This window comes from Ovis canadensis, chromosome 18 (assembly GCF_042477335.2).
Source record: "Ovis canadensis isolate MfBH-ARS-UI-01 breed Bighorn chromosome 18, ARS-UI_OviCan_v2, whole genome shotgun sequence".
Taxonomy (NCBI): Eukaryota; Metazoa; Chordata; class Mammalia; order Artiodactyla; family Bovidae; genus Ovis; species Ovis canadensis.
The window spans coordinates 41618623-41646430 of NC_091262.1; the positions used below are offsets into that span (position 1 = coordinate 41618623).

General features: G+C 46.8%; 1 protein-coding gene across 2 annotated transcripts in view; it reads left to right on the top strand.

The window, feature by feature from the left end:
* Positions 1 to 27808, top strand: part of APBA2 (amyloid beta precursor protein binding family A member 2) — a 129805-nt gene that overhangs the window by 6576 nt on the left and 95421 nt on the right. The window contains exon 1 of one of the 2 annotated variants that reach the window (XM_069559297.1): positions 23291 to 23394. The exons of the other annotated variant lie outside the window; for it this stretch is intronic. The gene's annotated coding sequence lies outside the window, so the exon portion shown is untranslated. Of the gene's footprint in view, positions 1 to 23290; positions 23395 to 27808 lie in introns of those variants that run through there. 2 annotated transcript variants of the gene reach the window in all.

Below are 27808 nucleotides of genomic sequence, written 5' to 3' on the forward strand. Positions count from 1 at the left end.
CCTCCCCAGCCAGGCAGCAGGCGTGTAAGTTGCTCCAGTGAAACTCGGTTTGTTTCTGGGTCTTCCCGTGTGATGACGGGCCGTGTGCTCTGACATCTGTGTGTGTCACCCAGAGCCTATGACAGCTGTCAGGGGTGGGGAATCGGGAGGTCCAGGAAGCCTCCAGCAGCTACTGGCCAGCGACCTCTTCCTGAGAGGGGCACATCAAGGCCTGCTTTTTCCTCCTTGTCAGCTGGCCACTGAGGCAAGGATGGAGCGAGACCAGATGTGTGTGTGTGTGAGCATCTGTTACAGTAGAGTGCCCGCTCAGTGCCAGTCGCCGGGTGTACTCTGTGTGTGTGTGTGTCCCAGCTCACCTGCCAGGCCTAGACACCAGGTGCTACCTTGGGTCTCTAGCTGGACCCCTCTGGTTGCAGTGAGCCCTGGCGGCTGACCACTGGAGAGCGGGTCCTGGTGCTGCCCGCCTGGTCTGACCGCTTGAGTCCCTGAGGCAGGTCTGACCTCAGCCCTGCCTGGACGTGCCTTTCTCTGTGTCCGTGTGCAGCAAAGATTCTGCCCCTGCCCTTTCCCTGCCCTTTGAGGGGCGAACAGGAGGGAGCTGGCGTGTGGCAGGGTGGACATGCCATCAGCTCTCTGCTCTTGGAGGGACGTCCCTGAGCTGAAACTCTTCAGAGCAGGAGCCCCTCCAGACCAAGAACTCTTGATTGTGTGTCTCCTTTGGGCTTTTGCAGGTTTCAGCTTTTCAATTAATTGCATTTCCTCAAGGAATGGTTTTCTTCTTGATCACAGGCTGGTCTGTGCTTAATCAGCAGTGAGAACAGTGCTGCCTCAGTGGCTGTGACACCCACCCCCCCACCCCTCCAGAGGCAGAGACATCTCTTGCTGTGTCCACTTCATGAGGGAGCTGCCCTGGGGGTGGTCCCTGGATATGGCAGCATTCTCTCCACTCTAGCTTTGGGAACACTTCCTTAACTCTGCGTGTGTTGCTCCTTTCATCCATTAGGAGATCACTTGTCTGATAATGAAAAAAGGGGTGCCAGGCACTTAAATGGCAGCCCCTAGCATTGCCCTCCCAGCCCTCTCATCTGTGAGGTCTCTGCAGTGCTAGTGCAGGGACAGGTTCTCTTCTCTTTAGTTACCCTGGAGCCCTTTTGCCAGGGGCTCCATCCAACCATCCATCCACCCATACAACCATCCATTCATCCACCCATCCATCCATCCATCCATCCACCCATCCACCCATCCATCCATCCAACAGGTATTTCTTGAGTGCTTGCTCTGTTCCATTATTTGGATCCCTGTCTCGAGCTGGGTGTAGTCAGGAGAGGAGTGAAGGGGAGCTGCTGGAGGGTGTGGGGGGATCAGATGCCGAGTGTGACTCTGGCCCCAGAGTGCCCCCAGAGTAGCCCAGGCTGGAAGGTGTGAGCACCCAGCATGGGGCGGGGGGGGGACTTGGATTAGGTACCCCATCCTGAAAGAGTGGGTGGATTCGCCCATCTAGAGCTCAGGCCAGAAGGGCCAGTCTGGAGAGGGTACACAGTATGGGGGTGGGGGCTGAGTGTTTGGTGTTGGGATAATGTGGTTTGGGCAGGTCAGAGCAGGAGATGGTGGGTCTTGACTGTCTGGGTCTTGAGTAGCCTTGGACATGTGGGGGCATCTCACTGTAGTTGGGGGCAGAACAGGTGGGGAGACACGTACTCTGCCCCGTGATGTATCTGGGAGGTGTTTCCATCACTCAGCTTCGGGACCCAGTGGACCGCGGGAGGGGTGGTTAAGAATGAGGAGTGGGGGTGTGCTGAGAGCTGGGGCGGGTTGGGGAGGCTTGGGGAGTGGGAAAGGACAGAGCTCCTTGCATGACGTGGGCAGAGGCTGCCGTGTCCACATCCCGGCCTTGCTAGCTCAGATGTTTAATTTTACCCTTTAGAGATTTATAGACTTTCTAGATCAAATTGCCACTGTTCCTCTATAAGGACGACAAAATCCCTGGCAAACCATAAGTCATGTTATTAATTTGCTCACATGGAGTTAAACTCCATGGCCCTGCTAACTTATTTGGAAGGACAGGGATGGATGGCTGGGAGGCCTCTGTCCAGTTGTTGGCAAGTGTGAAAGTCTAGAGGGACCCAGGCTGAGGTAACAGGGCTGTCCTGCCCAGCAGGCGCTGTCCTCATCCCATTGCCAAGGCTCCTGGGGACTTTCTGGCATCTGTAGGGAGGGGGACCGAGTCCTAACCAGCTGTGCAGCAAGGGCAGGAGGAAGGAGGGGGGAGCCAGGCTGCAGGTCAGGAAGCTGGGCTCCAGGGGCCTTTGCAGGCTGGTGAGCTTTTGTAGGGGTGTCCTGAAGGGCTTTTCTCTGGGCCCCCGAAACCCTGGGCACTCACAACTCCTGTCTTCTCTTCCTCTTTTGAGCTCTGATGTGCTGTTCATCCTCTGGGTAATGAAGGGTCAGAAGAAAGTCTCAGGGCTTCCCTGGTGGCTCAGTGGTAAAGAATTCACCTGCCAATGCAGGAGACATGGGTTTGATCCCTGGTCTGGGAAGATCCCACATGCTGTGGAGCGACTAAGTACATGTGCTGCAACTACTGAGCCTGTGCTCCACGACAAGAGAAGCCACCACAATGAGAAGTCTGTGCACCACAGCTGGAGAGCAGCCCCCACTCACCATGACTAGAGAAGAGCCTGCACAGCAATGAAGACCCAGTGCAGCCAAAAGTAAATAAAGAGAACACGTCTTAAAGCTGCTCCCCTTTTTAGTCAGCTTGCTGTTTGCCCTGGCACAGGTAGGGGTAGGTATCATTTCCTCTCCAAGGCTCCTGGCTCTGGGGGGACCCGGCTGAGATGCTGGCGAATACCTCTTGCATGGCTTACTGCCCTGTGCCACCGGTGGAAAGTGCCTGCTAGTTGCAGGGCAGTTGTTGTAGGAATCAAGATTGTTGGGAGAAAGATACATTTGTTGGGGGAGGGGTGCTCTCTGTGTACTGGCCTTTCTGCCTTCAAGGCCCATGTGGCTGCTATAGGTGGTGGTTACTGCTGCAACAGGAGCAGGTCTCGCGCTAGCTCTCCTGGTGGTTTTCATCAAATACCGAGAGTATGTTTATGTTTGTGTTGACTGTTGTCTCAAACCAGCTTTCTTCCTTTACAGTGATTAAGAGAAGTCAGACTTAGGTGTATTTATGTGTGTGTGTGTGTGTGTATTTGTGTGCTCAGTCAGTCAGTCGTGTCTGACTCTTCGTGACCCCCCATGGATTGTAGCCTGCAGGCTCCTCTGTCCATGGGTTGCCATTTCCTCTTCCAGGGGATTTTCCCAGTCCAAGGATTGAACCCACATCTCCTGTGTCTCCTGCATTGGCAGGTGGACTCTTTACTACTGAGTCCCCTGGGAAGTCCCTGGTGTATTTAACATCCAGTATTTCATGGCAGAAAGCCAGAGGTCACGCTGGTGGCATGGCTGCCTCTCCAAGGTTCCCACGTGTGGTACCCATAGCCATCAACGGGCCATCACTGTGCAGACCTGGTCAGCAGCTGCTGCTGATTGATGCAGAAGAATCCATAAACACATGCATTTGTATAAATATAGTGTTTAATGTCCCAGGTAATGAGCACTTCCTTGAAACGACATTAGCTCTTGTTTCAAGGAAGTGAGTGGAGGGATAGGACATTAATCTGGGACTGAATTTTGTCTCGCTCATCCCGGTTACTGACAGTGGTCTTCAGGCTCTTGTGTGTTTTCCTTCTGGAAACTGTCCAGGCTGATAGGGGCCTGGAGGCTGTGGTGGGTGTTCACTGTCCAGAATTCATGGCCGCTCGTCGCTCGCACCCACCTGGACCTCACGTCTCATGGCCTGACACCAAAAACACTTTTCTTCTCCACACACGTATTTAGTGGAAAATGTTCTAACAGATTACTCATTTTAAAAGAATGCACTATCCAAGAAAAAGGAAACAACTGAAGAGAAAAAGGACCCAGAGACATTTCACCCCTTGAAAAGGCCCAATAACCGCATGGAAATGTCCTCAACTCCATTAGTCATCAAGGAGGGAAATGTATATAAATTGTAACTGTGTTTGGATTCTCTGTAGAACCAGAATCAAGTGTGTGTGTGTGTGTGTGTGTGTGCACGTGTGTGTGTATTGTTCGTTGTTGTTCAGTCACTGAGTTGTGTCCGACTCTGCGATCTCCAGGATTCCCTGTCCTTCACTTTCTCTTGGACTTTGTTCAGACTTATGTCCACTGAGTTGGTAATGTCATCCAACCATATCATCCTCTGTCTCCCCCTTCTCATCCTGCCCTCAGTCTTTCCCAACATCAGTCATGAGGTCTCCTGAGTCAGAGTCAACTTTTCAAATCAGATGGCCAAAGGATTGGAGCTTCAGCTTCAGTCCTTCCAATGAATGTTCAGGGTTGATTTCCTTTAGGATTGACTGGTTTGATCTCCTTGTTGTCCAAGGGACTCTCAAGAATCTTCTCCAGCACCAGAGTTTGAAAGCATCAATTCTTTGGTGCTCAGCTTTCTTTATGGTACAAGTCTCACATCTGTACATGACTACTGCAAAAACCATAGCTTGACTGTATGAACCTCGGGGCTTCCCTTGTGACTCAGGAAGTAAAGAATCTGCCTGTAATGTAGAAGACCCAGGTTCAATCCCTGAGTCGGGAAGATCCCCTGGAGAAGGGAATGGCAACCCACTCCAGTGTCCTTGCCTGGAAATTTCCGTGGACAGAGGATCCTGGCAGTTTATAGTCCACGGGGTCATAAAGAGTCAGATATGACTAATAGGCTAACACCTTCACTTCACTTTCAAACTGCCAGTACACATAGTGTGTATTATATATTTGTGTTTTTTTTTTTTGGCTGTGCCACACTCTGCTTGTGGAATCTTAGCTCCCTGACCTGGGATAGAACCCAGGGCCCTGTCAGTGAGAATGCCAAGTCCTAACCACTAGACGGCCAGGGAATTCCCCACAAGGGTCCTTCTAAGAGAGAGGCAGAGGAGAGTGGAAGCAGAGGAGAAGGCAGGGATGATGGAGGCAGAGACTGTCAAGGCTTGTGACCACATGTCAAGGGTTGTCAGCAGAGGTGATCACCCCTGGAGTCTCCAGGAGGTGAGCAGCCCTGCTGATGCCTTGACCTCCGCCACTGAACCTGCTTCTAGACTCCCAGTCTCCTGAACTTGAGTTGCTTAAAGCCCTGTATCTGGGGCCCATTTGTTCCAGGGGCCACAGGAGGCTAACAGAGCCATCAGGATGCGTGCACCAGAGCGTCCAAGGCAGGTAGTTGTCACCCCAAGCTGCAGACAATCCAAGGTCCCCCAGCAGCTGCTCTCCTTGCACTGAGGCTTGTCACACACGAAACCATCCTGCAGATCTGCACATGTGCAGTAGCCTGGAGGAGTCCTGCCACATAACGCTGAGCCAAAACCCCAGACATGAGAGTCCTTAGTTCCTCCAGTGTGGCTCCACTGATAGGAAGGACAGCGGGCTGCTTATCCATGTGGGGTGGGATATCGGGGTGCCCTTTGGGAGATGGTGATTAGAAGGGTACCAAGAGGGCAGAGGGCATCTAGGGGATGCTGACAATGTCCCATTTCTTTTTTTCTTTGTTTTTTTTTTTTTTGAAAATTTTATTGAAGTAGAGTTGATTGATAATGTGTTAATTTCTTCTGTACAGCAGAATGACTCAATTATATAATTCTTTTCCATATTCTTTTCCCATTATGGTTTATTGCAGGATTTTTTTTATTTATGATCATATGAAGAGAACATAGAAATCTTTTTAAAACTTTTTATTTTGTATTGGGGTATAGCCAGTTGACAATGTTGTGATAGTTTCAGGTGGACAGTGAAGGGACTCAGCCATACATAAACATGTATCCATTCTCCCCCAATCTCCCCTCCCATCCAGGCTGCCACATAACATTGAGCAGAGTTCTCTGTGCTGTACAGTAGGTCCTTGTTGGTTATCTAGTTTAAATAAAGCAGTTACCACAGGATATCAAATATATTTCCATGTGCGATACAGTAGGACCTTGTTTATCCATCCTCTGTATACTAGTTTGTATCTGCAAATTCCAGTCTCCCAGTCCTTCCCTCCATCACCCCTCCCTCTTGGCAACCACAAGTGTGTTCTCCATGTCTGTGAGTCTGTTCCTGTTTTGTAGGTAGATTCACCTGTGCCATATTTTAGATTCCACATGTAAGTGATATCTTATGGTATTTGTCTTCCTCTTTCTGACTTCACTTAGTATGATCATCTGTATTGCTGCAAAAACAGTGTCTCATTTCTTGTTCTGCGTGTGGTTTGCATGAGTGGGTTCAAATTTATGATAAGGACCTTTTCAGTACCTATATTAAACTTCAATGAAAAGTGGGAAAAAAAAAGAGCAGTATAGCATTTTGGAATCTTCAAGGATAACTTTCAATTGACTGACTGACTCATGGCTTCTTTTCCTGCTGGAACAATAATATCAAAATCAAGATTATATTTAATTTAATGTGAGATGATTAAATGAGGCCAATCCAACAAGTGCTTATTAATATGCAGATACACACTGTGTTTTCAAAATAAAATCAGAGTCCATAAACCCAAGTAGGATGCTGAGATCTCCGCTCAAGTAATTGATATGGATTCGTTCTCTCCATGAAAGTTTTCCTTATGCACAAAGAAGGAGCTGAGCCCTTAAGGAAAACCAGACACAAACAGCCTGAACATTTGAGGGTCACGTGCTCTGTGGTGAGTGGAAAACCAGAGAGTTTTAGGAAGAGACCAGGGTGTGTGTGTGTGTGTGTGTGTGTGTGTGTGTGTACAACTCCTTTGGGTCAGCAGGGTATGTGTATGTGTGTGTACACCTCCTTTGAGTCAGTGGGGTGTGTGTGTACAACTCCTTTGGGTCAGTGGGGTGTGTGTGTGTGTGTGTGTGTATAGCTCTTTGGGTCAGCAGGGTGTGTGTGTATGTGTGTGTACACCTCCTTTGGGTCAGTGGGGTGTGTGTGTATGTGTGTACACCTCCTTTGAGTCAGTGTGTGTGTGTGTGTATGTGTGTGTACACCTCCTTTGAGTCAGTGGGGTGTGTGTGTATAACTTCTTTGGGTCAATGGTGTGTGTGTGTGTGTGTGTGTGTATACAGCTCTTTGGGTCAGTGGGGTGTGTGTATATGTGTGTGTACACCTCCTTTGGGTCAGTGGGGGGTGTGTGTGTGTGTGTACAGCTCTTTGGGTCAGCAGGGTGTGTGTGTATGTGTGTATACACCTCCTTTGAGTCAGTGGGGTGTGTGTACAACTCCTTTGCGTCAGTGGTGTGTGTGTGTATGTGTGTGTACACCTCCTTTGAGTCAGTGGGGTGTGTGTATACAGCTCTTTGGGTCAGTGGGGTGTGTGTATATGTGTGTGTACACCTCCTTTGAGTCAGTGGGGTGTGTGTGTACAACTCCTTTGGGTCAGTGGTGTGTGTGTGTGTGTGTGTACAGCTCTTTGGGTCAGCAGGGTGTGTGTGTATGTGTGTATACACCTCCTTTGAGTCAGTGGGGTGTGTGTGTACAACTCCTTTGGGTCAGTGGGGTGTGTGTGTATATGTGTGTACACCTCCTTTGGGTCAGTGGGGTGTGTGTGTATGTGTGTGTACACCTCCTTTGAGTCAGCGGGGTGTGTGTGTACAGCTTCTTTGGGTCAGCCCAGAAGTTTTAGTTGGGTGTTCTGTGGCCCTCTGCCTGGCGCTTTCCAGGCCACCCTGCCCAAGATCCTAGAGGTCTTGCTGTCTATGCCCACAACTCTCCCCGGCCCCTCACACCCCTCCAGCTGTGCTGGGAGACTGTCCATCAGCTGCCCATGCAGTGACCACTTGGCTTCATGGGCTATATCCTGCGTGTGGTCATCACATCTGCTCCGTGTGGTCTCTGCTCATGCTCTGTCTGAAATAGATGAGACCCACAGCACAGTGGTCTCTTCCAAGGTGGTCCATGGAGATGCAAAGGGGGCGGGGTGGCACCATGTGGCCTCAGCAGTTCTGCAAGTGCTCCTGGCTCCACCCTGATGGACTCTCATCTCTGACCTGCTGCTGGGATACCATGCTGGCTTCTCCTGTGTGGTCCGAGGATCAGGACCGGGGTCTGAGGGGTGTGTTTGTCCAGGCAGAGGCTGGGGTCCGGACATGGTTGCATCGGTGCTGCCCTCACCCTCTGGGCCCGTTGGGAGCTGTCCTGGCACAGCAGGCTCTGCAGCTGAGGTCAGCCTCTCGCTGGTCTCATGGCAGGTGTTTGTGATACAGACAGCACCTTTAATGTTGGGGCTGGGGGAGGGATTCTTCCATGAGCTTGGCACGTGCCTTCCTCTCGGCTGTTCTTCCACCTGCTGCGATGGGAGTTTGTCCATCAGGCACTGACCAGCCCCTCACTTGGACACTGGGCTTGTTTAGAGTGTTTTCTGCCCTGAAGGATGCTGGGATAAATACCCCGTAGCTCTGCTCTTCTGTCAGATCTCCTGATTCTTTATGATATGTTTCCAGAGATGGAATGGCTGAGTTGAAGGTGAAGACTGCAGACTGACCTCTAGAAAGGCTGGGATGCCCACAGACAGTGTGTGTGGGGGGCCTGCTTTCCTTCCCTCCCCCTTTCCTGTCCTATCCCCGCCACCCCTGCCCTCGCACTGCTCCTTCCCATCCGTGCTCCCTCCTGTGATGCTGCACCATCGAGCAGCATCCAGCAAATACCGTTCCAGCTTCCTGTCTGGGGCCTCCCAGCTCACAGGCTCCCTGGGGACCCTTGTCCAGGGTTTGCTTGTGGGTTTTGAGAGGAAACCAAGAACCAATGGGGGAGCCTGTGGAGAGCCTCAGAGGCTTCCCCAGGACATACAGGCCGATACTGAGGTGTGACGATGTTCTTCCAGAGAGAAATCCCTTCCCTGGGAGCTCCTCACCCCAGGCAGGGGCTGCTGGGGGTGCTGACCCCATAGGCAGGGACCGGAACCCCGGGCTTACAAGCCGTTTGTTGTTGTTCAGTCTCTAAGTCCTGTCTGACTCTTTATGACCGCATGGACTGCAGCATGCCAGGCTTCTCTGTCCTTTACTATCTCCTAGTAGTAGTGTTAGTTGCTCAGTCGTGTCTGACTCTTTGCAACCCCACGGACTGTAGCCCACACAGCTCCTCTGTCCATGGGATTCTTCAGGCAAGAATACTGGAGTGGATTGCCATTGCCTTCTCCAACCCAGGGATTGCACCCAGGTCTCCTGTGTTGCAAGCAGATTCTTTACCATTTGAGCTACAGGGAAGACCTCACTATCTCCTGGAGTTTGCTCAAATGCATTTCCATTGAGCTGATGATGCCATCCAACCATCTCATCCTCTGTCGACCTCTTTTCCTCCTGCCCTCAATCTTTCTCAGCATCAGGGTCTTTTCCAGTGAGTCGACTCTTTGCATCAGGTGGACAAAGGATCGAAGACTCTCAAGAGTCTTCTCCAACACCATGGTTCAAAAGCATTGATTTTTTGGTGTTCAGCCTGCTTTAATGGTCCAACTCTCACATCCGTACATAACTGCTGGAAAAACCATAACTTTGACTATACAGACCTTTGTCGGTAAAGTGATATCTCTACTTTTTAAAGACGCTGTCTAGAATTGTCACAGCTTTCCTTTCAAGGGGCAAGCATCTTAATTTCATGGCTGGAGTCACCGTCCTCTGTGATTTTGGAGCATAAGAAAATAAAATCTGTAACTGTTTCCACTTTTCTCCCTTCTATTTGCCGTGAAGTGATGGGACTGGATGCTGTAATTAGTTTTATAAATGTTAAGTTTTAAGCCAGCTTTTCACTCTCCTCTTTCACCCTCATCAAGAGACTCTTTAGTTCCTCTTCATTTTCTGCCATTTGAGTGGTATCATCTACATATCTGAGGTTGTTGATATCTTTCCCAGAAATTTTGATTCCAGCTTGGGATTCATCCAGCCTGGCATTTCTCATGATATAGTCTGCATATTAAGTTAAATAAGCACAGTGACAATATACAGCTTTGATGTACTCCTTTCCCAATTTTGAACTAGCCTGTTGTTCCATGTCCACAAGTCATTATTTATGTTTAAAATATCTTATTTTGGGGACTTCCCTGATGGTACAGTGGTTAAGACTCCACACTTCCAGTGCAGGAGGTGTGAGTTTGATCCATAGACTGGGAACTAAGCTCCCAAATGCTGCAAGATGTGGCCAAAAATTTAAAAAGGAAAATCTTATTTTTCTGTTGGTTTGGCGAATTGGATTGATGCCATACCCTCTTCCTGAACGACCCGGGACCGCCTCAGTGCATGGGTCAGGGTGGTCACTACTGCGAGATGCTTGGCTGATGTTCTGTCCCCACGGACGCTGTTGGCTGCCCTGAGAATCCAAGGAGAAGCTGCTGCCCAATTCTGAGGCCCCATGGGGATCTTTGTCCTCCTTTCTCAGAGGCAGCAGATTCGTGGATTCGCTCTGTTGAGCTGGAAGGAAGAATTTTAAAATTTCCTCTGGTTGAAGAACCCAAAATGAAACAATCTACATCAGTTCCCCCAAATTGGACTTTTAGGCAAGGGCTTGGAAAATGTACTGTTTCCTGTGCATGAAAGCAAAGTCTGTGGGAATCTCCTGGTAATGAATTTTAAAGTGCTTGTCTACTCAGCCTCATTCTCAAATCCTGAGAGTCTTAAAAGACAGAAAGAAGTTGCCTGATGGAGGTCCAGTCTGAATGGGGGAGGCTGATGAGGCCTTCTGCTCTCTGCTGTGATTCTCTTCCTCCAGGTCTGTGGCACTGTGTGTAAACAAGCGTGAGCATCTCTGTCATCTCTGTCATTATTTTTTAAAAATAATTATTTTCTCCATTATTTATTTGTTTTCATTTATTTTATATATTTGGCTGTGCCGGGTCTTAGTTGCGGAGTGTGGAATCTTTAGTTATGGCATGTTGAATCTAGCTCCCTGACTAGGGATTGAACCTGGGGCCCCCTGCATTGGGAGCTCAGAGGCTTAGCCACTGGACCACCAGAGAAATCCCCACTGCTAAGATTCTGACATTCAGGAATGGTTTTGAACCTTCTTTGGGTAAATGCTGTTTTCTGAGTTGCAGTTTCTGTGTATTATTTCTGTCTATTATTTTATAATTAAAATATAGAGATACAGCATCTCTGGTTTCTTTAGAGCCTGCTGGAGCTGTGAGTATTTGGATTTTTGCTGCCCCATCTTCCAGGAACCTGCTCCCCACTGCGGTCCCTGACACCCCGTTTCTGGCCTTGTTCAGGATCACTTCCTCCGCTCACAGGAGGGTGTGCAGTGGGAGGAATTGGCAGGGCTTTCTGTGGTGTCTTCAGAGCCGTAGGAGGCAGAACCAGGCCAGCCGTGTCATATTTTCGTGGGGGAGCAACTAGCAAGAAGACCCACTATTTCCCTGGGGTATCAGCAGTTCTGGTTGGAGGGATAGCAAGGGGTAGGAACGGGATAGCTGCTGTGGACAGAAAGTGGCCCCTAGTATGTGGTAATGGATGACAAGTCAAGGCCTTGGGTGGGAGATAAGTATGAGTGAGGTCTGACACCAGGGGGCTGGTGGGCTCTGTTATTTGAGAACAGTGTGTTTCCCTAATTAATGGGATAGGAGTTCTGTTTTGTTGGGATCCTTCCAATTTAGGATGGGTTCTGGAATTTGTATTCTAACTGTTATTACTATTATTTTTGGCGGCACCACTCGGCTTACAGGATCTTAGTTCCCTGACCAGGGATCCATCCCATGACCCCTGCGGTGAAAGTGCAGAGCCCTAACCACTGGACCACCAGGGAAGTCCCTGGAACTTGTATTCTGAGTGATGAAAAGGGGCAGGCTGCTTTTCATGATGGCGGGGTTAGCTTTGTCAGATCCCCCCCGCTCCGACCTGGAGAGGTGGGGTTCTTAAAGTGTGGTAACTCAGTCACGCCAGTCAATCTTAAAGGAAATCAACCCTGAATATTCATTGGAAGGACTCATGCTGAAGCTCCAGTATTTTGGTCACCTGATGCCAAGAGCCGACTCATTGGAAAAGTCCCTGATGCTGGGAAAGACTGAGGGCAGATGGAGAGGAGGTGTCAGAGGATGAGATGGCTGGATGGCATCACTGATGCAGTGGACATGAACTTGGGTGAAATCCGGGAGATGGTGAGGGACAGGGAGGCCTGGTGTGCTGCAGCCCATGAGGTTGCAAAGAGTTGGACACGACTGGGCGACTGAACAACAACAACTCAGCTAGTGCAATACTGTTAAGGACTTACTTATATTGTTGTGTGTCACTTGGAAGTTTGAAATCTAAGGTGACTTTAGGATTCTCTGTGTGGGTTGGGGGCAGGTCTTTGTGTGGGTGGGTGTAAAACCTTCTTGTGTGCACTTCATTTCCTGGGAATCAGTGAGGAGCAGCTCTTTGATTTTCAATTTTAAGCCATTATCTTCCAACCATCAGCCTTATCTGGAGCAGAATGGGCTGCAATTACAGTGCTCCTAATGGGATGGGTTTTATTTCCAATGATTGGACTGTGACAGCATTCCACTACATTCATATGGCTGCTCACAATTGCCCACTTTTCTTTCTTAACGGAAAATGTGTCGCTGAAGCCTGCTTCATGGTCCTGGCCCCATGGTGTATCCTGGCTCAGGTCTGAAGCCACCTGCGTGCTCCGAGGGAAAGGCCTACCATGGCCCAGGCAAGGAGGGTGAAGGAGGGGCCTGGGTTGGGCTTGGGACCTGTGCAGCTTCTATTTTGCTGCATTTTGTCCAGAAACATTTTGTGTGCAGGGCCGAGTTGTTTTGATTTGGCCAGGCAGAACGGTATTTCACGGGCTGCTGTGATGGCCAGAGATGCTGGTGGGGATGCGGAGGCAGGCGGCAGCCAAGTGGGATGGAGGCACAGGTCCCAGAGAAGCTGGCAGGGCCTGGCCATTCCCTGTAACCAAACTGTTTGCTTACATTGACATTGGAGCATAGGGATCCCACGGTCAACTGTTGATCCCATGATCAATAGTCACTGTCTCTCCTCATAGCTGGCTAGTGAAATGTTCCAGGGTTAAAGCGTATATGAGCTGCTTAACTCAGGAGAGCCTGGTGGCCCTTTCAGCCATAAAATCTGCCTTTCCTGAGGAGCAGATGCTGGAGACGGTGGGTTTTCTCTTTGAACCAATCCTGATGGAGCCTCAGAAGTGTCAGAAAGATAATCTTGTCTTGACTCATACAGACAGGAACCCTTTCATTTCCAAGTCTGTTAAAAAGTCTTAATGTTGTTTTAAAAAATCCACTTTACTACTGGTAAAAATATCCTCCTGTGCATTCATAAATTATGCCTCTGGGGACTTCCCCGGTGGTCCAGTGGCTAAGATTCTGCACTGCTAATGCTGGGCCCAGGTTTGATCCCTGGTCAGGGAACTAGATCACTCATGCTGTAACTCAAGATCCTTCATGCCACAGCTAAGAGCCAGAGCAATCAAATAAATAAGTAAATACAAATAAATATGAAAAATAAATATATTACACCTCTGGCCTCTCTCAGGTGCCCCGTGAGTGCAGGACTGTGTTCCTGAATGAGGCTGGAGCTGCTGGATTTTCTGGAACCCCCTGCATGGTGCTTCCTAGGGGATTCTTATAGTTCTTCCTGATTTTGACAAGAAATTTGGCTCCTCACCATTCAGAGCTCTGCTTCCCACCTCATCCTCCTGGAATGACTCTGGCTCCTTGTTCATTGACAGTGATGCTTCTTGACTCAGCTTCTCTGTATACCGGTGCTGAATTGAGTCTTGGAGACAGTTTTGGGTGAAGTAGAAAAGGAGAGCTTTATTGCTTTGCCAGGGGACACAGCAGGCTCATGGTGTCAAAACCATGTGTCCCAACTTGGAGAGGAGAGTGAGAAGTTTTATAGTAAGAGGGTGTGATCGGCTCCTGAACATTCTTCTGATGGGCTGGTGGTAAGGTAAGCAGGAATCAGCATCATCGGCCTTCAGGTCCCAACTGTTCTGGAGTCTACATGCTTTTGTGGGCAGTGTACCATCATTAACTGTTAACTTCTCCCACCTGGAGGGATTTCAGTGTCTGCAGAACAGCTCAAAGATATTGTTGTGTGTATCTGTTGATGGGGAACCTGGACCTTGCTCCAAGGCTGCACTACTGTTTCTCTTGACTGTTTGTTTCTTCCTGGTCTTGCATCCCCTTCCTTCCTTGACTAACTGCTGCTTGAATATGCCTCTTGGAAGTCAGTGAAGGTCATGGAGGCTGAATGAAGGCTGTTTCCTATAATCAAGGAAATGGGGGACACAGAAAGGCTTTGTGCCCAGAGGCCCCACAGGGCCCTGCTCAGTATCAATTCCACCAAAGTTATTGTTTAGACAGAGGCTTCTTTTTGGGTTACCCCAAGCCTGGGGCTTCTCCATGGGCAGAAGAAGCATCCTGTGAGAATCAGCTGATGAGATGGCTGATGGGCCCCTTTCTGTCTTCTGACATGAAAGGTATCTATTGTTTTAGTTTTTTTATATTGTGATAAAATATACATAACATAGAAGTTCCACTTCATTTTTATGTGTACAGTTTAGTGACATAAGTACATTCACTTTGTTTTATAGCCATCACCACCATCTACCTTACAAAACTGCTCCCATCTTTCCAAACTAAAACCCCGTCCCCATAAACACCAGCTCCCTATTTCCCCCACCCCCAGCCCTTGGAATCCAAGGTTCTACATCCTGTCTCTGCGAGTTTGACTGCTCTAGAGACCTTTTATAAGCAGAATCCTACAGGGTTTGTTTTTTTTTATTTTAATTCAAGTATAGTTGATTTACAATATTGTGTTAGTTTCAGGTGTACAGCACAGTGATTCACCGTTATACATGTATATAATCCATCATTTTCAGATTTTTCCCCCTTATAGGTTATTACAGAATGTTGAGTCATTGCAGCCTTGGGGACCTTTGTTTCTTCCAGTGGGCTCCTTTGTTGCCGCGCACAGACTCTAGCTGTGGTGTGCAGGCTCAGTAGTTATGGCACACGGGCTTCTCATCGTGGTGGCTTCTCTTGTTGTGGTGCACGGGCTTAGCTGCCCTGCAGCACATGGGATCTTAGTTCCCTGAGCAGGAATTGGACTCACATACCACGCATTGCAAGGTGGATTCTTAACCACTGGACCACCAGTTAAGTCCTCACCCAAAGAATTAAAGTCAGAAATAAGGAAAAAGATTGGGCAGTGGTGTGAGGAAGTTGGGGTCAGGGAATGTGGCCCCTGCAGTAGTGTATTACTCAGTCTGAATGAAAGACTTGTCTCATTTCTTCAGGGCTTGGCAACAGCCAGTGACTGACCGATCTATGTAGTTACTTGATAGGTGGGGTTGGAGGTGTCTGTCCTCACATGAGCAGGGCAGGGGTGGCAGCTGCAGAGGAAGGTGTCCAACAACACCTGGCAGGAAATGAGAAGAGCTCAGGGACTGACGGGTTAACAGTGTCTGGCACAGTAATTCCTGCTGAAACCTTAATGGTAGGCAGTAAATTAAAGTACCGCCTTGGCCTATGTGAGTTGCATCTTAACAGCAGCCGTCAGTGTCTTTTGTGTCAAAAGGAAGGGGGTTGGGGGGTAGTGTTTTTTGTCCAAAGAGCTGCTTGTGAAGGAACTTTCCATCCGGGACACCTGGACTGCATTCCATTCTTCGACAGCACACCACTCACGTTGGTTGGGAAAGAGAGTTACCAGTCTTTTTTCCCCTTCAGGTCTGGCTTTGAGAAATACATATATTATTTTCTTTTTTAGTTGCAGTGTAGTTGGCTGACAGTGTGTTAGTTTCAGGTGTTTAGTACAGCGACTCAGCTATGTGCTTGTGTGCTCAGTCACTTCAGTTGTGTCTGACTCTCTGTGACCCCCATGGACTCTAGCCCGCCAGGCTCCTCTGTCCATGGAATTCTCCAGGCAAGAATACTGGAGATTCTTCTTCCAGTATTCCCTTCTCCAGGAGATCTTCCTAACCCAGGGACTGAACCCAGATCTCCTGCATTGCAGGCGAATTCTTTACCACTGAACCACCAGGGAAGCTCTTGATGTCTTGATGGCTCATTTCTCTTTAGTGCTGAATAATATTCCACTGCCTTGGGTGGACCTCAGTTTCTTTATCCACTCACCTACCGAAGTATCTTGTTTACTTTCACATTTGGCAGTTATGAATAAAACTGCTGTAAACCACCATGAGCAGGTTTCTGTGTGAACATAAATCTTCAACTTTTGGGAAGCAGAATATCAAAGAGTAAGACTGGCTAGATCTGTGGTAAGAGTAGTGAGTTTATCCTTTTAAGAAACTGCCAAATTCTCTTCCCAAGTGGCTGTACCATTTGTGCATCCCCACCAGCAGTGAATGAGAGTTCCTGTCGCTCTGCACCCTCAACAGCACTTGGTGTTGTCAGTGTCTGCATTTGGCCATTCTGTCAGATATGTAGTAGTATCTCGTTGCTGGCTTTTTATTGTTGATGGCAGTGGTAAAAGATATTTATTCATTCAACAACAGCTTTTGTCTCCTTTTAAAATCGTTTTATTTATTCATTTATTTTTGGCCATGCTGGGTCTTTGTTGCTGTGTGGGCTTTCTCTAGTTGTGGCGAGTGGGGGCTCCTCTCTAGTTGTGATGCTTCTCCCTGTGGTGGCTTCTCTTGTGGGGCTTGGGCTCTAGAGCACACGCAGTTCAGTAGCTGTGGCATGTGGGCTCAACAGTTGCGATCCTCTGGTTCTAGCGTGCAAGCTCAGTAGTTGTGGTGCACGGGCTTAGTTGCTGTGTGACACGTGGGATCTTCCCAGACAAGGGGTCAAACCCGTGTCTCCTGCATTGGCACACACATTCTTTTTTTGCTTTTTTTAAAAAAATGTTTATTTATTTGACTGTGTCGGGGTCTTAGCTGCGGCACACAGGATCTTTGTTGTGTCACTCGTGCGTCTCTCCAGTTCTGGTGTGCAGGATCTATAGTTGGGGCGTGCAGGCTTAGTTGCCTTGTGGCATGTGGGTTCTCTGACCACGGATTGAACCCATGTCCCCTGCATTGGAAGGTGGATTCTTAACCAGCGGACCACCAGGGAAGTCCCTCCATTATGGTTTATCAGGATACTGAATATAGTTCCCTGTGCTACACAGTAGGACCTTGTTGTTTATCCATCCTATAGATAAAAGTTTGCATCTGCTAATCCCAAGCTCTCAATTCATTCCTTCTCCACTGCTTCCCCTTGGCACCCACAAGTCTGTTCTCTGTGTCTTCTCACTGCTGTTTTAATTTGCATTGCCCAAATTAAAAGCATCTTTACATATGGTTATCGGCTGTTTCCTTCTTTGGTGAGGTGTCTTCACATTTTTGATTCATTTTATACTTGAGTTGTTTATTTTTTTATTGTTGACTTTTAAGTGTTCTTTGTATATTTTGCATAATAAATCCCTTATCAGAGGTGTCTTTTGCAAATATTTTCCTCTCAGTCCTTGCCTTGTTTTTCATTCTCTTAACAGTGTCTTTCATAGAGCATAAACTTTACCTTTTAATGAAGTCAAGCTTATTAATTCCTTCTTTCATAGATCATGCCTTTGGTATTATATCTGAAACAGTCATTGCTAAACACAGGTTCATCTAGAGTTTTCTACTGCATTGTCTTTCAGGAGTTTTTATAGCTTTGGTTTTTGACTTTTAGATTTGGATCCATTGATTTTTGTGAAGGATCTGAAGTCTGTGTCTGGGTTCATTTTTCTGCACGTGGCTGTCTGTTGAAAAAACTACATCTTTTCTCCATCATATTGCCTTTGTTCCTATGTCAAAGATAAGTAGATTATTATTAAGTGGGGGCAATTTCTGGGCTCCCTGCTGTAGTCTATTGATCTATCTGTCTATTCTTTCACCAGCACCACACTGTTTTGATTATTGTAGCTTCACAGTAACTCTGGAAACCAGGTAGCATGAGTCTTCCAACTTTATTTTTCTGTCTTGTGTTTTCCCACCGTTATCCTCTCATAGACCTTGTCCCAGCACATCACAATGATTTGTTTTCTTTTTTTAAAAAAATTATTTATTTGGCTGTGCCAGGTCTTAGCTGCAGCATGCAGGATCTTTTTAGCGTAGCGTGTGAACTCTTAGTTGCAGTAAGTGGGATCTAGTTCCCTGACCAGGTATCGAACCTGGGTCCCCTGCATTGCAAGTGTGAAGTCTTAACCACTGGACCACCACAGAAGTCACTGATTTATTTACATAAATGTCAAAACCATGGCTGGTTTCCGAAACATTATCTTTGGAGATTCTGCATATAGCAATGAAACAATGTTTTTCTTTTCATTTTTATAGAACTGCATGTATTTGAAATTTTAGTTTCATATTCCTTCTATCTATTATACACTAATAATAGTGTATATGCTTGAAATAGTTTGCATTCTATTGAATGGGTTTGATAGGAAATGATTTCAAATTCAGATATTTAGAGTTTCAAGGATCATACATGTTGATTTTTAGGGACTGTCTCAAGTTTCATATATGAATAACTTGTATTTTCTGGTTTTTCAGTGAGAAACATTGATTTTTTTAAATAGGACTGTAAAAAATGTGATTTTAATTTTGACTTCAAGGACTTCCCTGGAGGTCCACTGGTTAAGACTTTGCCTTCCAATGCAGGGGATATGAGTTTGATCCTTGGTTGGGGAGCTAAGATCCCACATGCCATGTGGTGCGGCCAAAAAAAAAAAATTATGACTTCATATAAAGACCTTTAGATGCAGAAGACCCTCTGTGCCTGGGTTCTGAATCCTGAGCTGGGAGTTCAGTGCACTGAGGCCTGACTGAGCCAGGGAGGAGCCTGTGAGCTGCATAGTTTGGGTTCTGTTGGCTGCATTCCTGCTCTGTCCAGGGAGACCAGACACCAGAGAAGGACAGTACCAATTAGGTCCTGTTGGGAAGAAAGAACACAGCCACCAGTGCTGGACTGCTTTGTCTCCCCTGAACAAAGAAGATAGCGCGTTGCTGACATCTGCAGCTCACGTGGGGCCATGTGGCAGTGGCTTGCCCATCAGCCTGCTTGACAGAGATAAGATGCCCAGACCCACGGCTGCTCTGCAGGATCAGGGAAGGAGTTGAATTCATTAACAGTCTGGGGGCTAGTGATATTCCCTTGTTCCGTATGGAGCCGGGTATGGATTCTTTCTCTTTCTTCAGTTTAATAGAGCTTTAAACATCAGAATACATCCTGCTTAAGCCATTCAGAAATGTTTCCCACTTAAAAAAACAAAAGATGGCTGCCATGATGGTCCCCTTGCCCACTCCACACCGTCACAGCTTGGTGGGCAGTCTGCTTGCAGCCCTGAGCCCATCTGGACATGAGTCTGCTTCTCATTGGAGCTGACTCATTGTGAAAAAACTCTGATACTGGGAAGATTGAAGGCAAGAGGAGAAGGGGATGGCAGAGGGTGAGATGGTTGGGTGGCATCATCAATTCAATGGACATGAATTTGAACAAATTCTGGGAGATAGTGGAGGGCAGGGAAGCCTGGCGTGCTGCAATCCATGGGGTCGCAACTGAGCGACTGAACAACAACTGCTTCTCATGTGAAAGGGAGCTGTCAGCGGTGCGCATGGGAGACTCCTGGCAGTTCCCGTGCTGGAAAGATAGAATCAGCGCTCCCTTGTTGTTGCCATTCCAAGGAAGATAATGAGCATGCATGTTTTCTGCAAGCTGCTGAAGACAGGCCTTGCTAGAGTATTTTGGAGTCGTGGGATGCTGGGATCATACTGTTTTAAAAGAGATTTCAAGAGTGTCGTCTTTGGGAATCCTCTGCAGCTATGCAGTGATTTTCCCCTCAGTCCTACTTATATCGCTCTATCCATTAAAATTTTTCATTGCTTATCTCTTTCCTCTCCTCATGCATTTGCCTGAGCTATCTCTAATTCTGTTAAATGGACTCGACATTAAATTATTTAATATATTTTTTATTGCCATTTGGAAGACCCGGAAGTATTTCCAGTGTTCATATTCAGATCACGGAGACACCACTTTGCATCCTTTTGTCACATGTAAGAGCCAGGCTATTTCCCGGAAGGGCCAGAGAAGAGGCTTGCTATTTCTGAGAATATCCCCAGATTAGGAAGCATGGGTTATGCACGGATCTGTCCTTTGCTCTTTGAAGTCTGAAGGGAGAAGCTGTGGCCTCAGGGACACACGGGTTTGGAAACAGGGAGGGGGCGGGCCAGGCTCCCGGCTTCATTCACAACTCACATCGGACCCTAGACCGCCCAGCATCAGAGGTGAAGCTGCGTAAGAATCCTGAGTTCCAGCTGACGGCTAGTGACCCAGGCGAGTGGGGGTGAGGAGGCTGGGTAGCTGGGTGGGTGGGGTACTCCTGTCTGGCACCCTCTGGAAGCTGTTTCTCTTTACTCTTCCGATTTCTGGGGACTGGGGGGCAGCTTCACTTCATCTGGGCACCCTCATATGGTTACAGGGCAGTGCTCCCAGTTTGCAGGGATGTCAGAGGATGGGCCTTTGGTCCCAGTGTCTCTGGATCTTTATCCATTGTTCTCTGGGCTTTTTGCTCAGAGGTACCTTAAGTGTCTTGTGTGTGCATTTACTTTTAAAATGTATGTTAGGTGTTTTGTAAGATTTCAAAGGCATGTAACATCCATCCACGTATCCATTAACCCATCATTCAGCAAGTGCTTCTGAAACACCTACCACACGCCACGCTCCACAGTGACCGAGCCACCATCTGCCATGTATCACGGAGCTAGTGTTCTGGTACCCAGCACATCAGCACTGTTGGGGGCAGGACTGCTGAGTTTTGTCCCGTATAAATTGGATGCTTCACATTGCAGTTTGCTGTGTTATGGGCCAGGACTGAAGGCAGGACCTTCCAGACATAGAGGTGGGCTCCGCTCACCTGCTCAGAGGCCAAGCTTAAATCCCATGGGTCCACCCCTCCTGGGACAGCATCCCTGCCCTTTGTGGGGAACGCTGAAGGGTGGGCAGGGCAGTAGGATGATGGGCCTGGTGCATGAGGGCTGCAGGTGCTTGGATCTAGAGCAGTAGAGGATGCTGCCTATCTCTGGTCCCTGCATGGCTGCCCTTTGTTTCTGTTCCCAGACTCTGTGCCGTGTGTGTTCTTATCCCTGCTGCCCAGGGGTGACCTTCCTTCCCGAGGAATCTTGAGTGCCTGTGTGCTCCTCCCCCATCCCCCTGGGAAGCCCTGCTTTCTTCCCTCCTTCCTGGCCGCCCTTCCCCAAGGTCGGTTTTCTTGGTGCCAGCACCTCCCAGCTAGATATGAAACTCTCAAACGCACAGACTGTGGGTTTCATCTGAATGCTGCTGGATGAAAAATGCGTCTTGGTAAAAGACCCAATGAGGAAGCATGTGTATAATAGAGTAAAAGCGATGCCCACGTGGCCTTGTCTCTTGTGTGCATGCCAGTGCCCGTAGAGGACGTGCTGGCGAGCATTGGTGGAAGCCCTTTTGGGCTGTTCTGTTTGCCTTTGTGTCTATACCCGGACTTGCAGATGTGTATACATTGTCTAGCTGGCTTGCTGCGTCTGTAACTGGGATCCACACACGCAGACACATGCATACACACACAGAAACACACACACAGCACATACTTTTTAGTTAACTTGTCATTTTCACTCATTTCTAGGCTTTTAAGATTTCTCTGGGTAGGTGCATATTGGCTACCTCTTTAAAAAAAAAAAATCTCAGAGTACTCCAGCTTATGGGCCCTGCTCTAATTTATTTAACCATTCTCCTATTTATGGGCATTTAGGTTGCTTCCAGTTTTTAAAAAGATTGCTGCAGGGAAAATCCCTATACTCACATATTTCATATATATGTGAGTCCTCCTGGAAATGCAGTTGTTGGGTAAAAGGATATGCATATTTAAATTTTGATAGAGAAGGCAGAATTGCTTTTTTGAAAGACTTTACTAGGACTCCTTCTAAAGTAATAATTTTTTTTAAAGTCAGAACCAATGAAGAAATAATTCACCACCAATAACTAAATAAAGAGAGAGTGGTTCTCCCTCAGGCCATGAACTGGGAAAACCACAGTCTGGGAGCAGTCAAAAGTGAAAGAGTTGGTCCTTCAGTCATGTCCGACTCTTTGCAACCTTCTGAGCTGTACCCCACCTGAGTCTTCTGTCCTTGGGATTCTCCAGGCAAGAATACTGGAGTGGGTTGCCATTCCCTTCTCCAGGGGATCTTCTTGACCGAGGGATCGAACCTGGGTCTCCTTCATTGTAGGCATACTCTGCCGTCTGAGTCACTAGGGAAGCCTGGGAGAGGCAAAACCAGGCAAAGGTTGACGTGGTTTCTAAGGTTTCCTGTGCTGTCTCCCCGCCTCCCCCAAAGCAGTCTTGGGGAAAGATGAGATGAACAACCAAAAGCCTGAGAATTTGCTAAAGCTCCCCATTTTGGAGAGAGAGAGAGAGAGAGCCCTTGTGGGTATGGAAGGATGCTCCTGGAGCCCAGTGGCTGTCATCAAAGTCAGGAGAAACATGCCCTGGGATTGCTGCCCATTGTCTATTTGCACTGCAGTCTGGGAAAATCTCTTAGCTCCATCTTCTAGTTTACCCATTGGCTTCTCAGTTATATCCATATTTCCATTCAGCCTTCTGAATATCAACCAGCATATTTTTAAAAATTAGGAGGCATAATTATTTCAGCAATTTTAGCTTTACGGAAAAATTGAGCAGAAAGTTTCCAGATGGCCTGTAATCCCTACCCCCCTCATCTCCCCTGTTATTAACATCTTAACGTTAGTATGGTGCGTTAGTTACCACTGATGAGCTGATATTGATGCACTATTATTATTATTAACTGAATTAGAGTTAGGTTCACTTTCTGCATTGTATATTCTATGGGTCTTGACCAAAGCATAATGACATAGACTACCAACCTTTTATTTTACTGGTTCATTGGTTGTGTCCAAGTCTGGTTAGCTTCTTCCTGTTTTAAGGAGTACCCTTTGGAAGGCTTCCTTGGTGGCTCAGTGGTAAAGAATCCACTTGCAATGCAGGTGACATAGGTTTGATTCTTGGGTTGGAAAGATTCCCTGGAGAAGGAAATGGCAATCCACTCCAGTATTCTTACCTGGGAAATCCCATGGACAGAGAAGCCCGGCGGGCTACAGCCCCTGGGGTTGAAAAGAGTTGGACACAACTGAGCAACTAAACAACAACGACAATAGGGAGCTTTATTGAGTGTGTGATCATGATCGGCACCCACGTTGGAGAACTTCCTTCTGTTTACACCCAAGCAGTCTGTGTGTGTGCTCAGCTGTTTGATGCCCATGTGCTCTTCCATTTCAGTCTCCAGAGGATCCATCATCTCTGCATCTCGTGGGGGGAGCCCACAGAGAGGCCAGGACTGACCTGCGGATGGCCCAGGGTCCGGGGGTGCCTGTAGCTTCTCGGTGAGTAGGACCAGTAGGGTCACCACGCTGCCTGCCAGGTCCCACGTGCCAGTGCCCCTGAGTGTCTGTGCTCAAGTGCCTGTTGAGGGCAGGGGGGACAGCCAGGTGCCTCCTCCCTGCCATCTTTCTGCAGCAAAAGCTCTAGGACAGCGGCACTTGATTCTCACTGTTTTCTGTTTTGATGTATTGATGAGAAAGACGAGTTCTGGGCGTTCCCAGAGAACAAGCCACACAGAGCAGACATGCATGTCCTGTCACCTTTTCTCTCTCCTTTCAGACCCACCCAGTCCTCTTCTGCCGGTGGGGTGTCTGAGTGGCACTATTGCCTCCTTACTGTTAGGGTGGTGATGGGCCAGGTTGTGATATTAGGGGAATGCTGGCCTCAGAGAACGAGTTAAGACACGTTCTTCCTCTTCTGATTTCTGAAATAGATTGTAGAGAATTGTATCATCCCTTCCTTAAACATTTGGTACAGTTCAGCAGAGAAACCATCTGGGCCTGCCGATTTTTTTTAAGAAGGTTATTAATTATTTATTAAATTTAAAAAATGCATATGGCTGTTCTGTTTGTCTGTTTCTCTTCTTGTGAGTTTTGCCAGTACATGTCTTTTAAGGGATCAGTCTATTTTATCCAGATTATCAAATTTTGGGGCACAGAGTTCTTTGTAGTACTCTTTTATGTAATCAAATCATCCATTTAATGTTATATTGTTATCCTTTTCTATGAGATCGGTGTTGATGACTCTTCTTCCTTTTTTGGTACTGGTAGTTTGTATCTTGTATTCCTTAGTTAGCCTGGTCAATACAGTGGCACAGTGGTAAAAACCCCACCTGTCAATGCAGGAGACGTCAGAGATATGGATTCGATCCTTGGGTCAGGGAGATCTCCTGGAGTAGAAAATGACAATCCACTCCAGTATTCTTGCCTAGAAAATTACATGGACAGAGGAGACTGGCAGACTACAGTCTGCAAAGAGGGGCTGCAAAGAATCAGACACGACTGAAAGACTGAGCAACTGGTCAATAAAATAGATTTTCTTTCTTTTCTTCTTGTTTTCAACTTAATTGATTTATGCTCTAATTTTTATGATATTTCCTTTGCTTGTTTTAGGCATCATTTTCCCTTCATTTTGTTTCCTGAGGTAGAAGCCTAGGTTATTGATTTTCTACTTTCTTCTTTTCTGATGTGTACATTTAATGCTATATATTTCTGATAAGCACTGCTTTTGTTACACTATGGAAATTTTGACAAGTGGTATTTTTATTTTCATTTAGTTAAAAAAAACTAAAAAAAAAATTATTCTGGTATTTCCTCATTGACCCATGTGTTGTTTAGAATGATGTTGTTTAATTTCCAGATATTTGGGGATTTCACCCATCTTCCTTTATCGAATTTTAGTTTAATTCCTTTCTGATGGGCAGTGCTGTCCAGGGGAACCATCCTTGTTGATTTTCTGCCTACTTGTTCTATTAGTTACTGATGGAGGATGTGGATGTCTCCAATTATAATAATGGATTTGCCCATCTCTCTCCCCAGTTCTATCAGTTTTGCCTCATATATTTTGATGCTCTGTTAGGTGCATAGCCATTTATGATTTTGATCTCTTGTTGGAGAACTGAATTGAATATGCATCTCATTGTAATGCCTCCTTTTTATCCCTGATGTTTTCCCTTGTTCTGAAGTCTGCTTTGTCTGAAACGAGTATTGATACTCTTAGTTTTCTTTCAACTATAATTAGCATGGTATATCTTTTTCCATCTCTTTACTTTCAACCAATCAGAGTCTTTATATTTAACGTGGGTTTCTTATAGACAGCATCCAGCTGGGTCTTGTGTTTTTATTCACTCTGACAAACTCTTGTTTTCTATTTATTCTAACTATTTATTTATGCTGCGATGGGTCTTTGTTGCTGCGTTCGAGCTTTCTCTAGTTGCAGTGTGCAGGCTTCTCGTTGCAGTGGCTTATCTTGTTGCAGAGCACGGGCTAGAGGGTGCTTGGGCTTCAGTAGTTGCAGTATACAGGCTCAGTGGTTGTGGCGGATGGGCTTAGTTGCTCCATGGGATGTGGAATTTTAGTTTCCAGACCAGGAACTTAGTTCCCATGTCCCCTGCATTGGCATGCAGATTCTTAACCACTGGACCACTAGGGAAGTTCCTAAAACGGGTATTGATGTATTGATTTTCTCTTTGTCTGTGGTTTGCTACAGTTTGAGTATGATATACCTAGGTGTAGTTTTTGTTGTTGTTTTTAAACTTTTTCGTATTAAAGTATAGTTGATTTACAATGTTGTGTTAATTTCTACTGTACAGCAAAGTGAAATCAGTTATATGTGTATCCTTTTTTATATTCTTTTCCATTATGGTTTATCACAGATTATTGAATATAGATCTCTGTGCTACACAGTATGACCTTATTGTTTACCTATCCTATATATAATAGTTTGCATCTGTTAATCACTTGTTGTTTTTCTTTTAAAAGTATTTATTCTGCTTGGTGTTCTTTGAGATTCTCGAATCTGTGGTTTGGTATCTGTTGTTAATTTTAGAGAAATTGTCAGCCATTATTACCTCAAATATGTTTTCTTCCTCATTATCTCATTTATTTCCTTTGGGTCTTCCAGTTACATGTATGTTATATTTTTAATATTGTCCCGTGGTCCTTGGATGCTCTATTCTGTCTCTGCTTTACCCCTGGACTGACCTTTTTTGCAAAATTTCAATTTGGGAAGTTTCTATTGGCCTGTCTTCCAGCTCTCTGATTTTCCCCTCAGCTGTATTAAGTCTGCTGATGAGCCCATCAAAGACATTCTTCCTTTCTATTACCAGTTTTCAAAAAATTTCTAGCATCTCCTTTGGATTCTTTCTTAGACTCTCCATAGCTCTGCTCACATTACCATCTGTTCTTGCATGCTGTCTTCTCCCATCAGAGCCTGTAACATATGAATCATAGTTACTTTAAATTTCTAGTCTATTCATTCCAAAATCTGTATCATATCTGAGTCTGGTTAGGATGCTTGCTTTATCTCTTTAGAGTATGGGTTTAAAAAAAATTTTTTTTGCCTTTGACATGCTTTCTAATTTGTTGTTGAAAGTCAGATATGTTATAATGGAAAGTAGGAACTGAGGTAAAAGGACTTTCTTGTGTGAGTTTGTGTAAATCTCATTAGGAACTGGGGCTTCCCCGATGGCTCAGTGAGTAAAGAATCTGCCTGCAGTGCAGTAGATCCAAGAGACGCAGGTTCAGTCCCTGGGTCGGGAAGATCCCATGGAGTAGGAAATGGTAACCCATTCCAGTATTCTTGATGGGAAATCCCATGGATAGAGGAGCTTGGTGGACTACAGTCCAAAGGATCGCAAAGAGTCGGACACGACTTAGTGACTGAGTATGCAGTAGGAGCTGGGCTGTGTGTCATATCTCCTGAAGTTGTAGGTGACAGAGGCCTAGGCTTGGCCTCCCCTCTGGACACTGAGCTTCTCTCAGCCCTGAGTCTCAGAGAGAGTCTGGTCTTGGAGTTCTTTCAGCTGGAACCCACTGTTATCAGTGGGAGCCTGTTGGTGTGGTGAGAAGGTGTGGGGGAGGGGGAATGTCACCCCAACACTGGGTTCACCTCTCGGTGGGTTTAAGCCGATAGACACCCAAGCCAAAGATCGAGAGAAGGAAGAATTTATTATTACCTGCAGCAAGTGAGGAGAACACCGGAGATCTTTCCCAAAGCAGCATCTCCATAAAACGGGAAGTTTTAAGCTAAGGGTATATGCATATCCATGAAGGGGCTTGAGCAGAGGGGAATTCAGCATAGAATTGGGGCAAAAAATCAACAGAGTCCAAGCTTTAGTTAACTGAAGTCACGAGGGTCCATATCCTCATTTCATCCCCCATCTGGGTGGGGGGCAACTTAATTGCTGCAGAACTCAAAGGTGTAATAGTATGTGTATTCCCTGAGGAACCAGGACCCTGCCCCAAGGCTGTGCTACTGGTTCTTTTTTTTTTTAATATCTGCTTTCTTCTTCTTTTAAAAAATATATTTATTTGGCTGTGTTGGTCTTAGTTGCAGCACAGGGATCTTCAGTCTTTGCTGTGTCATGCGGGATCTTTTAGTCAGGGCATGAAAACTCTTATTGTGGCCTGTGGGATCTTAGTTCCCTGACCAGGGATTGAACCTGGGCCCTCTCCTTTGGGAGCACAGAGTCTTAGCCATTGGGCCACCAGAGAAGTCCCTGCACTATTGTTTCTTGACTGCTTCTCCCTTGTCTCCTCTTCCCCTCCCATCCCTAATTAGCAACTGCTTGAACCTGTCCATTGGAACCCAGGGAAGGTCATGGGGCCTGAATGAAGCTTATTTCCTATAATCAAGAAATAGGGGACAGAGCAAGGCTTCCGTGCCCAGAAGCCCCACAGGATCCAGTTTGGTTTC